This window comes from Perissodus microlepis, chromosome 17 (assembly GCF_051167445.1).
Source record: "Perissodus microlepis isolate ML-2025 ecotype Zambia chromosome 17, ASM5116744v1, whole genome shotgun sequence".
Taxonomy (NCBI): Eukaryota; Metazoa; Chordata; class Actinopteri; order Cichliformes; family Cichlidae; genus Perissodus; species Perissodus microlepis.
Genome location: NC_140477.1, coordinates 1940101 through 1952494, shown reverse-complemented (window position 1 = coordinate 1952494; position 12394 = coordinate 1940101). Strand labels below are relative to the sequence as shown.

General features: G+C 41.6%; 1 protein-coding gene across 5 annotated transcripts in view; it reads left to right on the top strand.

The window, feature by feature from the left end:
• Positions 1–12394, top strand: part of fcho1 (FCH and mu domain containing endocytic adaptor 1) — a 68644-nt gene that overhangs the window by 5645 nt on the left and 50605 nt on the right. Inside the window, exon 1 of one of the 5 annotated variants that reach the window (XM_084910434.1) lies at positions 6103–6124. The exons of the other annotated variants lie outside the window; for them this stretch is intronic. The gene's annotated coding sequence lies outside the window, so the exon portion shown is untranslated. Of the gene's footprint in view, positions 1–6102; positions 6125–12394 lie in introns of those variants that run through there. 5 annotated transcript variants of the gene reach the window in all.

Sequence of the window (12394 nt, the reverse complement as noted above, 5' to 3'; positions counted from 1 at the left end):
CCAAGACAAAATAACTGGTTTTCACCGGGACTGTTTGACTATCCGGTCGTTAAGTGATGACGTGACGAATCCTACTTCCAGGCCTAAAGTAGTCTGCGTTTAATATGGCTTTTGTGTTGTTAACATGTTTAATGTTTTGTATTTTCTTCTATTTAATCTCAAAAAGCTCCTAAAACAGTCAGTGATCACTGTTGACCTCCCTCGGCTTTTATTACCGCTAATCATTTATTTAAGCTCAGTTTTTAAAACCTTAGGATGTAACTACAGCCCAGCCCATGCAGCAGTATATGAATGACTAACCTCGTATTGTGGATGGATTATCTCAGTTGTTCTCCTGGCTGATGTTTGGTCCTTTTACAGCATCCTGCCATGCGATTACATTTGTTCCTGACCACTGAGAACACTCACGTTAACTTTTATCGAGTGGAAAAAAAGTTAGCTTGTTTATATTATGCTAACATAGCTGTGTCGCTAGCGGTCACGTAGCACATCATTATATACCAGCTAGCCAAACTTCAGTAACCCTACAAACGTCACTGCTGTTTAGTTTTCTGTCTTCATTTATGTTGGAAGTGATAACAGAGCTGTACATTTTCATTTGTTTCCAAAACCCCGCAGTCAGGACATGCTATATTGTATTTAGATAGAAGCTAGCGAGCTAACTTCCTGCTAACTTCTAACTCCGTTAAATGTCATAAATTCCGTTTTCATGGATGCCTGGATGTTAAACTCAATTGTTACACCTGGTAGAGCAGAACGCTGATCATTTTATTAAAGATGAAAGACTTTAGACAGTTTTTCAACTCTCAGTAATGCCATAGTGATCGTTTGATATATGGACCTGCAGCGGAGTTTAGGCCCAGACACGGCTAGTGACGTCAGACTTTACGACCGGATTCTTTAAAGATCACCCGACACCCCGGACTGGTCTCAAATAACTGAGAGTAGTACCACACCTGTAATATGTGCGCTTTAACTGGTACAGTTTGGAATATAAAGGAATATTACACCATGTCACCTAATCTTACCAAGTCTCACGTGCTTTGCGAGTGTGATACCGGGTACATAGTAGACCAGCGGTCCCCAACCTTTTTTAAACCGGTTTAATGTCAGACAATATTTCCACGGACCGGCCTTTAAGGTGTCGCGGATAAATACAACAACATAAAATGAGCAAAAATGACCACGACAAAAACCGTGGTATTTTGTAAATATAACAATAAAGGCGAATTCACTGTGTAATTGTGTACGTTTATTAGCAGTGTCCACCTGAAATGTGCCAACAACACTGACAGTAACATCCTCCTCTCTGCCCCTTAATGCTCTCTGGTCGCTATGGTAACGGGTAAATGTTTCTTTCAAAATAAGACGCACAGCTACAATGCGGGAAAAGACCCAGGGAAACAGAGTTAACGATAAAAAACCCTGAAAACCATAAATTTCACACCTGAGCCTCAACTCTCGCGGACCGGTACCAAACGACTCGCGGCCCGGCACCGGTCCACGGCCCGGGGGTTGGGGACCGCTGTAGTAGAGGACTCACATTTCTTTTGATAAATGTCCCCAAAGTGTTTCTAGATGCTTTCCCAGCAGCAGTAGTACTGGTTTTATATACATTTTTAATTTTTTGATAGACAAAGCTTTTTTAAGTTAAGATATATTCTTACATGTAAAGATTTGCTGCTTTTCTTTGTTTTCGTTGCAACCTTGTGCCATAAAGAAGCAAAAACGACTCAATTCTGACTAATTTACCCTTCAAAGAGTCTTCTTGTCACCTCCACCTCTGTCCTTTTAAAGAGCGCTTCCTGAACGCCATATGTGAATATATCAAAAAATAAAAACGTGTTCTTCTCTAGCTGTGCATAGCGCTCGATGAGCGTCTCTGGCCTTACGCAGCTGGTCGTGCCAAGCTTAGAAGTGATGCTCGCCTGGCACGTTGTCATAGACTGGACTCGACTGGAGCTGTATGCTGCAGTAACAAAAGCGCTTTCAGGCCGGGACAATGGGGAGCTGACAGCCCGGGTTGTGTTTATCACTCTGCTTTTTCTTTCGCTGCTTTCCTCCTGTTTATTGTGTTTGCCGTCTCTCCGCTTCTCTCTTCTGGTCTCGGTCGTTGCCTGTGCATACGTTCACCAGGCAGCGCGTTTGTCACTGTAAGAGAATAGCTGTGCACAGTGTTGCTTCGTCATTAAACACAGGGTGTAATTCTGTCACGGTAGTGACAGCGATCTGATTGTTGGGTTCAGGCTCTGCTTTAGCACACTTTTGTTGACTCATTTGTTTGGTGGGCAGCAATTTGTGGGTGCTGAGGTAGTTGTCTATAATTGTAGCAATCATGTTTTCTTATAATAGACCAGCAATGAATCACCAAGAGGATTTTGTATGTCTGGTAAGATCACGGTCTCATGTGGACAATTGATCCAATCTTTCAGCCTCAAGAAGCAGCCCGACTGTCTGTTTTTGTTTTGTTTTTGTGATCAGTCACTTTAATGAGTTTGTTTAAAGGATATCAGCAAGACATGAAAACGCTCATTGCAAATTGCCAGAGATTAAGCCAGCGTGCTGAAATACTAATGCCCATACATTTTCCATTTGCATGATGCAAGAGCAACAAATCCTAATAGTCCTGAAGCTAAGGCGGCCCAGCATCCGAGCACGTCATTTGCTTGAATGTTTATTATTAGACTCATAAAGTTAAAGCAGTCAGTCTAATGATGAACTTACGAAAAGTTCTTTTTGTTTTTTCAAGTAGACGTGAAATATTTTTTTGGTTTAAGTTTCTCAGAAGTACGAGGGGAGTAAAAGTCAGGTCTCCAAAGCGGCGGAGACGTAGAGAAACTGTTCGTACGGCTGTTGGCCCCACTGTTGTGATCGGTCCTTCCGCCGCTCCCAAACAAGCATGCGCGGCTTCGCTGGGATGCTCAGTCTTGAAAACGGAACATCGTGCAGTTATTTTGATTTTTGAACCAAAAAGGTGATAAAGCGGTTGAAATTCATTGACAGAAGTATACGGACAGCTATGCATGGATGTAAAAAACGTTTGCAAGTGGTGTAGAGAGTTTACAGCCTGGTGTCATAGGGGCATCCTAAAACTGTCACAGCGTTTACAAAAATGCATTAACCAAAAATAAATAATTCTTCAACCTTTAAAATATATTTTAGAAAATAAACAGTTGTTTTATTTCAGAAAAAAATAGGAGACCTTACTTTTGGGTTCGCCCTCGTAAATATATTGTTGTCATAGACTGTATCGTGCAAAGGTTTGTGGTCATTTAGTCATCTCATTATTCTTATTATCCTTACTGTAAAACAGGAAATCTCTCTCTGTTTCTTTGTCCACAATCTCCTCCGACACAATCAGGATTTGAGCTACAAACTTGGCACTTGGGTAGATTTTTTTGGGCCCATTATCCACGCAAACAGTGACGTTGCGACAGCTCCTTACCATTTATGCCAGCACTTTGGGTGTGAGCACTCACTCTGCGTGATAATTCACCAAGGAAAACCTCCACATCAGAGCTGCTGTAGGACAGAAGAAAAGTGAGAAGCAAAGTTGTTCTGTCAGAAAGCTTTTAGCGACATGTTCCTCTTTAGAATCTGTGAAACTCTCAGCACTGATATTTGTTTTTGGATTTTTGCATTATGCCATTTTAATTTCACAACATCGTCTCGTTTATATCGACAAAAGCTGAATGATGCATCTTATAACATCATCGTGTTATAATGTGATATGTGTTGCGTTCATACAACACCTTATAAAAGCATTGAATGTCATGGTTTGCAGCATCAACAGGCCCAGCAGTACTGCAGCATGCTACAGTAAAACTAACCAGAAATGTTATAAATGAAACTCTTGTTTACAGAGACTCTTTAACATAATCCAAGTTTATCGTGTTTATATCATAACTGATCATTGGAAACAGCCTTTTTTATCAGGTCAGCACAGCTGAAAACTGTTAAACTGCTAATCAAAGAGTGAATGCATCTGTATAGCTGAGTATCGTAGCAGCTTTCTGGGTCTCTTCTGTCTCATTGCAGTTTTAAAACGGGAGCCACTCCTTTCACAGAGCACCAGACAATTTCGACCGTTTTTAGTGTTAAAAAGTCAAAGTGCTCATGTGAAATGAAAAATGTCCCTCTGTAGCTGTGCATCCATTAGAAATGAGAAAAATTCCTTTGATCAGTAATTGTTCTGCCTCTGGATGTCATGGAGCTGTCCTGGTTGACACTCCTCTGTAACATTGTAACAACAAAAAGGAGGACCTGAGCGTGTGCTCACATTCCTCAGCCTCCCCTTTAAGGTCTTTGCCAGGGTGCTGGAGAAGAGATTCCTTCAATCCAGGGGGGATAATGCACTTTTCATGTGGTTGTGCAAGACCGGGCCAACTCTTTGTCCACTCGAAGATTTGGTGGACAGAATTTCGAGGCACAGCCAGTAAGCAGAGGGTTTCTGCTTCGGTGGCCTTGGGATGACCTCTCTACATTTTGCTGATGATTTATCAGACAGAGACCTCCTGCTAGCACTGGGGCAGTTTGCAGCCAAGTGTGAGGTGTTGGTGATGAAATTTAGAAGCTCCAAGTCTGAAACCGTGGTTCTCAGCTGCAGAAAGGCGGCAAAAGTTTAAGTATCTCGGGTTCTTGTTTGTGGGTGATGGATCATAGATGGTTTGGTGTGATTCAGCAGTGATGGACTGTGCTGAAGAGGTAGCTGAGTGTAAAAGCAAAGTGGTCAATTTATATGTCAACCTCACAGAGTAGAGCTGCTAAAGTCTGCGTTTCTCTGCTTAGGCTACTGCTCACATGGCCCTAAAGGTGGTAGGTACACGAGGAAATAATTTTTAGGATTAGCTAATTAGTTAATGAGTTGTTTCTTCGGTGCTTATATAACATGTAGTCCCATTCCACGTGTCATTCTGTTAGCAATGATGCAGAAAGTAAGTGGGGAAAAAAATACAATCCAAAGTCTGAATATTTTGTAATGAAACTCGATTTTACAGGTCAGTGCTCACAGGTTTGATATGATGGAAGGAAACATCCACACTGATGTCTCGCTCTAAATTACTGTCCTCAGTGAGTCATCCCATTGGCAGATGTGGCAGAGCAGTGCTGGAGTCTGTTGGTGGCGGGGATGGGGAAATTGGGCCTGACACAAAATGATATCTCCTCCACACTTCACCAAATCAGGTTTAAAACTGATAGCGAAGGACAGCAGAGCTGCTCCGCAGTGCAGCAGACGCCGGTCGCTTCATCAGTTCGGTCCGCCTGCCCTTGTCCTCTCTCACGCTGCGTCTCACATCTGCATTTGGGTAACAGCAGTTAGTCTGACTGCTGTTTCTGGCAAATGAATTCACGCATTTGTTCATTAGAAATAATTCTGTTGATTATTTTTGAGAAAACGTTTTCCTGTCATTCCCATTTCGTCCAGTTTAAAAGCCGGTGTTATTAAGTCTTGTCAGCATTCATAGATTATAATTATCCATCTATTTCTGTTTATGATTGTACAACTCGTTTGGTATTAATAGATGATGAAAAGCATCATTTTGACACCTTTACTGATTGTTTGCTTCCTTCCCGTCCTTCAGCTGTTCGAAGGTTTATTCACCGATCCGACTCTGCGCTGTCAGAGGTGGAAAGTAACGAATTACATTTACTTGCGTTACTGTAATTGAGTAGTTTTTTTTTTGTGTATTTGTACTTTTTAAAGTCATTTTTCAAGTCTGTAATTTTACTTTTACTTAAGTATATTTTTTAAAAAGTATTGTAGTTCGCTACGTTTTCAATCACACCCGTTACTGAGTAAATTAAAAAAAACAAAACAAAACATTGCGCTTTGGAAATACTGCAGGGAACAATGGGTAGTAGAACAAATTGGCGCTAAGGTCACGTTAAAGATGGAGTCTGACATCGGTGTTACGGATCTAGTGAAAAAAGAAGCCCCGTCGAATTCTGCTGACCCTGAACTGAAGAAACGGATGTGAACCCCTGGCCGTATTTAAGGGACCATTTCGGCTTCAAGTGCAAGAAAGGCAACAGCTTTATTATGCAGTGTAAGCTGTGTTTGCCCAGAGAGACCGAGTTAGCAGCTTTTAAAAATTCCACATCAAACCTGCGCAAGCATGTAGAGGTAAGTTAAATACAACTCGTACCGTTATGGTAGCAAAGAGGCTGTGTTCAAATTAATCACATTACGTTAAGACATCTGTGAAGAACACAGATAACGTTGGTTGGTACTAGCAACTTGCTGTAATCGGGCACGTTGTTGTCCACGCAACTTACATTTTTTTTACTGGGTTGGTAAATTGCCAAAAGAAAATGTGTTTACCTACGTTTTTCCTGTTTGTTAATAATAATAATTTATTTTAAAAAATAGTTAAATTAAAGACAGAAGCGGCTACTTTCTTACTTAACCCACATATGTTCACACTGCAGGCAAAAGAATAACAGAGCGCTCACTTACCTTAGATTAGTCAAAGACAGCTGACTTCTGTTACTTGTTAATTAGCACTTGCAACCTCCCGTTAACTAGCCTGTTACTGTCCAATAAAACAAAAAACACGAGGTATATTGGTGTAATTTACCAGCGGTAGCTATGTAATGCATTGATGTCTTATTAGGGACGTCAAAAAACTTTCTCTCAAACTTAACACTGGCCTGCCTGCCTCAGCTGCCTGCGAGCGTCTCTTTAGCTGTGCTGGACTACTGTTCACTGCAAAGCGAGCAAGGATGAGCTCTACTAACTTTGAAAATCAACTGCTCCTCAAAATTAACAGGAAGTTCAGAGAGTAACACTCTAGGATGGATACAAAGGAACTTTAATCTAGAGGTACAGTAGGGCAGGGCCAAGTTTAAAAAATTAAAAAACATTTTTAAAGCAGCTGCCGTTCAGTTCAGGACTTGTTCTCTTATTTGACAGTTTAGAACACATTCTCATGTGAAAGAATGATGTGGTTTTGTATTGAAAACACTGTGATACCTGACAGTTTGGTTGATTGGTTTGGTGACCATTGTCCATTTTCATGTATAGACTTGCAGTTTAACTGCCACTGCACTTTAATTTGTAAAGTTTTTCTTTTCACTAACAAAGAACTACTTTGAGATTTATATCCCACTGTCTTTTTTTGCACTACTCAGAAGCGGCTGTCCTCCTGCTGACAGAAAAGTAACTATGTAACTTTTACTCTGAGTACATTTTAAATGAGCTACTTTTTACTTTTACTTGAGTACATTTTTAGACAGGTAATTTTACTTGTACTTGAGTAAAATGTCAGCAAAGTAATAGTACTTTTACTTGAGTAAAATATTTTAGTACTCTTTCCACCTCTGTGCGCTGTGGCTCGTTTGTTTTATCTTTTAGTCACACTTTGCCTACGTGTCCTTTTTCTTCCTTTCCTCTGTTCCTTTGCCTCGTTTTCCTCTGAGGTTAGCAGGGCATCTTTATTTTACGCTCAACTGTGTCATTACATTTAACCCAGTTCCATTTTTATTTAGCTTTTTGAGCCAGATGAGGATGCTGGTGTCTGAAAGCGCGAGGAGACACATGGGGACTTGTTCCTCTGTCCTCTCAAGCAAAGGAAGGAGAAAGGCAGGTGGAGGTGGTGAGGAGGCAGGTGGAGGTGGTGAGGAGGCAGGTGGAGGTGGTGAGGAGGCGGGAGTTTGGGTTGACCTTCCCTTACCCTCCTTCCCTCCTCCCTCCTGTCAGAGAGACGTCTGCTAGTAGAGCCATCGCTGGCAAAGGCGAAGGGAAAGGAAATAAAAACTGAAATGCTTAGTATGGGCGGAGAGGATGCATCATTTATATCCTGCTGGAATGAAATGAACTGTGGGTAGTTCTTGTTTCTGTATGAGACCTTATTTCATTCCTTCCCATCTGCTTTTTTAAAGGCCTAATTTTTCATGGCAGCCGTCTGCGTGATGTCAGGCAGTGTGAGGGTGGCAGAAGACGAGGTTAGAGTGTTTTTAATTGATAAGGCTGCATTTCCTCCCTGTGTGGCTGCTAAAGATATATTTTCCTCCTCGTGTTTAGTTTTAGTTGCATTGCCTGTGTTGCCGTTCTGCATCTGCTCGTCTTCGGCCTGCAGTGCCAACGCCAAAAATAAGGGTTGATCGGGTGTGTAGAAAACAGAATTACCTGATGCCGATGAAAGGCCGTTTGAAGTTCTGCCAAAAAAGCATTTCTAAAAATAATTTCATCGCATGTTTCTCAGAAAAAGGCATGTAAACGGTTTCAGTGCGTTTTTAATTGGTGGATAATCAGTCCAATTTTCAGAGAGTAAATATTTGTTCATTTATATATTATTATACTTGATAAATATTCGAAAAAGTACGAGTTCAGGACGGCTCGGGATGCTCTACTACATGTGCCTCTTAGTTCAGACACGTTTCTCTGCATTAAAAATGCATTAAAATATTCAAAAGCCATACATGCTATGTTAACCTCCTAGGACCTGCGTCCACATATGTGGACATCACATTTTGGGTCATTTAGACCAAAATACTAAATTTTGCTCTACAAGGGCCTGATATCCACTTACGAGGACGTTATGCTGCTTCTGTTCTATCGAAATTTTAAACGATTATCCTCAAATGTGGCTCTCATTTTTCTTAGAAACAAAAATTAGGTAAAAAAAACTAATCTGGTAATTCTTTGTTTTTACATTCATCTGGCCCCAATCAGCCCAAATATCAAAGAGAAATTAAAAATGCATGTCGGGGAAGAGTTCGGGTCTCAGGAGGTTAAGCTACCTTCATTGTGTTGCTTAACAGGACGACTTTTTTATCAAAGAGCAGGACGAGATCTGAGAACATGAGCACCGTTGCCTATTTTTGAATTTTGCCACATATTTTGGTGCAATCCTCCAAGATAATAAAACACTAACACAAATAAATAAAAAATATTGGATGCAGCAGATCGTGATATTGCTGTTAGTTTGGTTTGATTATTGCAGATCCAGCGGCCTAATATTTAACCTAATATCACCTCTGCATCAGTGACCAAACATTCATATTCTACAAAGTTTGGTTCATTGAGGGGAAAAAACTTGGAAACTATGGCCCAACTTTAGTGTTTCACACTATGAGAAAATTTGTATCACAGTATTTTTTAAGACTGTTGCTTCATAAACTCAAAGGAGGTTAGAATTAACATGATTTCTGCATAATTGAGCTTTTATAAATGTATAAGGACTGTGTGGAATAATAACGCACTTTAATGCCAACATTAAAAATAAAATAAAACCACATGATTGTTAGACACATGACTACAAAGTTGGTCCTTGACAGGTTGCTTCTTTTGTTGCTCTTGTTTTAAACAGAAAACATTTGGCCCATTGGTGTCAATGTTTCCACAGCAGAGCAGAACTTCACATGGACACGTCGCTCTGTTGTCAGGAAAAACATCCGTTAGATTTGCCTCGCCTCGTTCCCCTCGGCGTTTGTGGACGAGATACCAGAGTCTGATTTTATAAAGCCGGGAAACTTGCAGACAGCAGACACAGCTCCTGTCTTTGTCACAAGTTTCTTTGATCCATCTCTGGTCTCCTGTCGATCTGTGTCCACAGTTTGCTCAGCTGTTGACAGACTGTTGTGCTACCTGACTGCCTAGCATTACCCAGCATGCTTTTCATTAGTGAAATGTTATAAACGTGTGATGACTCTTATATATTTCTATATGATTTTTAGGTTTAGAACCATTATTGAGGAGGGTGCACAGTTGTACCTCCGCTCACTGTACTCTACAGTCCTACTAGTATCCAGTAATATAAGTCACTCGAGAGGCCACAGAGGACATTTTGCCTTCTTACTGGTATGCTCAGGTAAAGCTAAAGTTTAGGCCCCGCCCACAGTGGACACAAGACTGGTCATGGAAGATGCTGACGTAGGGCTGCTCGATTATGGCAAAAATGATAATCACAATTATTTTCACTGAAATTGAGATCTCGATTATTTGACGATATTTATTTAACAATAACAATGTGTTGAATAATGACTTTAAAGATTGTCAAAAAATAATATAAAATAGTGCAAATACTGATAACAGTGCAAATGTTTGCAATATAAGAAATAAATGAAAAATGTAAACATCTATGTTTAGTGAACTTTGCAGTGTTGCTCTGTGGTGCAGCTGCGACACTGTAGCAAAGTTTACACACTGTGTCTACTTGATCCACGTCTGACTCCGCCAACCCATAATATTTCCACACCACTGAAGTTTTTTTTACCTCTCTTTTCAACCAACGGCAGTCACTCTCCTCTCCAAATAACTTCTGCTTAGCTTTCCGAGCCTCCCTCGGGTCCTCTTAATCAGCGGTCCCCAACCCCCGGGCCTCGGACCGGTACCGGTCCGTGAGTCGTTTGGTACCGGGCCGCGAGAGTTGAGGCTCAGGTGTGAAATGTATAGTTTTCAGGGTTTTTATCGGTTTTCAGCGTTATTTTGTTATCGTTTTTATCGTTTACTCGGTTTTCCTGGGTCTTTTCACGTGTGTTATGAATAAATCTTCTTTTTTTCGGTACCGGTACTAGTGTTATTTTGTTGTATTTATCCGCGACACCTTAAAGGCCGGTGTTCGAAATGCAGAGAGGTGCGCTCGATTTGCCGCACGGAGCAGCGCGAGAGTAAAGCACGAGGGAGGGGCTAATAATCGGCTCAGTCATTTTTAATGATCGTTGAAAGCCCAGATCATAATCGAGATTAAAATTCGATTAATTGAGCAGCCCTATGCTGACGTGTCTGCAGACACTCGTAAACTACTCGCTATTCTGCATTGAAACTGCGAAAAGTGCGATGCCAACCAGAAACGGTGTCTGCTCACCTTCACAATAAAAGTTTGAAATGTGTGCACAGCTTTTATTGTGAAGGCAAACGGTCTCTGTTTCTGGTTGTTTCTTACTTTCTCCAAGCTTCACTACAGTCTGGAGAGTAACTGAGAAGTGTTTGTACAAGTCGGCAGCTTTCAATCCCGGGTGGGTCCGGTGGTGCTGCACCCTGCTCAACACGACGTATTCAGTAGATGTGATCAGTGAAACTTTATCGATATGTCATAAGAAAGTGTGAGGCGTGTGTCTCACACCCACACTGGGACATTACAGCAACTCATGTTTCCAAATGTCAAGCGTTTAATCGGTGCATAACACGTTTCAGCATGTTCGCTGCTTGTGTGAGCAGTCAGTAGATGTTACACATGGCAGGACCAAAAACTGCGCCCACATTTATTTCCTGAATAAAAAATGATCTGGAGTTTGAGGAATCAGGGTCACAGAGTGTCCCACTTCTTCTCAGGGCTCTGTTTGCCCCAGAGCTGATTTCAGCTCAACATTTAGTTGGAACCAGGCGGAGAATGCTGGATGTCAGCTACTTCTATACATGCCAGCACCATGGGTATGGTGTCTTTGTGCCTCTGCTTTGTGCTGCGTCAGGACTGTGAGGATTACAGCTAAAAGTATATGTAATTAACTCAGATCTACGAGCAGGTTTCGGTGTCTTTGTGACACGTCTGTTTTTATCTGGTGTGCTCCCTTTGCCCCCCTTTTCTGCTTGCCTAAAAACCATCTGGTGCTCTGGTCAGATCTGCCGTCCCGCTGCACGGCTGCCATGGAAATCTGCTCAGGCAGGATTTATTAGTAGTGGGTTAAAACCTGTAAAATATTCTGACAATGAGGACCAGTATTTCCCTGAAATGTTAGGATAGCGTTTTATAAATATCGAGGTTGGCCAATGATAATCATTTGAGGTACTGACAAGAAGTTGTTGGGTTTTTATTAAATAAATTGATTGATGTGCTGGTGTATGACCTCCACCGCTGACTCCGCCCATATTAAAGGCCAAAGATGATGAATCTTACGGTGGCAGCGCTGCAGTATTCAGTCATTAATCATCTTCAGGAGTTTGTTTGGTTTGTTTTCCACACTGTACAGCAGATATGAAAATATTGGCAAAGTGTTGTTTCGCTGGAAATCGATACACTAACCATTGATATCCGTCGTGTAGCTGCTGCTCCACAGTATTTCCGTCCCTCCTGTGGGCTCTCCTCCTCTGCCCAACACAAAGCTGTCTGCAGGCCTCCAGTCCTGCTGCTGAGCTAATTACTGAGGTGTGTGTGTGTGTGTGTGTGTGTGTGCACACTCTAGGGCTTGCTGTGTTGGTTTGTGTATGTGTGGCTGTTGTCTTATGCCAGGTCACCAGGACTGAGCTGAATCTGTGCCAATAGAAGGAGAGGGCTGTTGTCAACACACACACACACACACACACACACCTCAAACGCACACAGTCAGCAGAATAACAGATAACAGGAACCCTGCGTGAGCCCTGGGGAAACTCTTGCCCCATTATGGATTCTCTTGCAAAGGGCAGGATGCTTTGTGTACACGTTTCATTAAAGTGTTTGTGTTTCTTTGATAT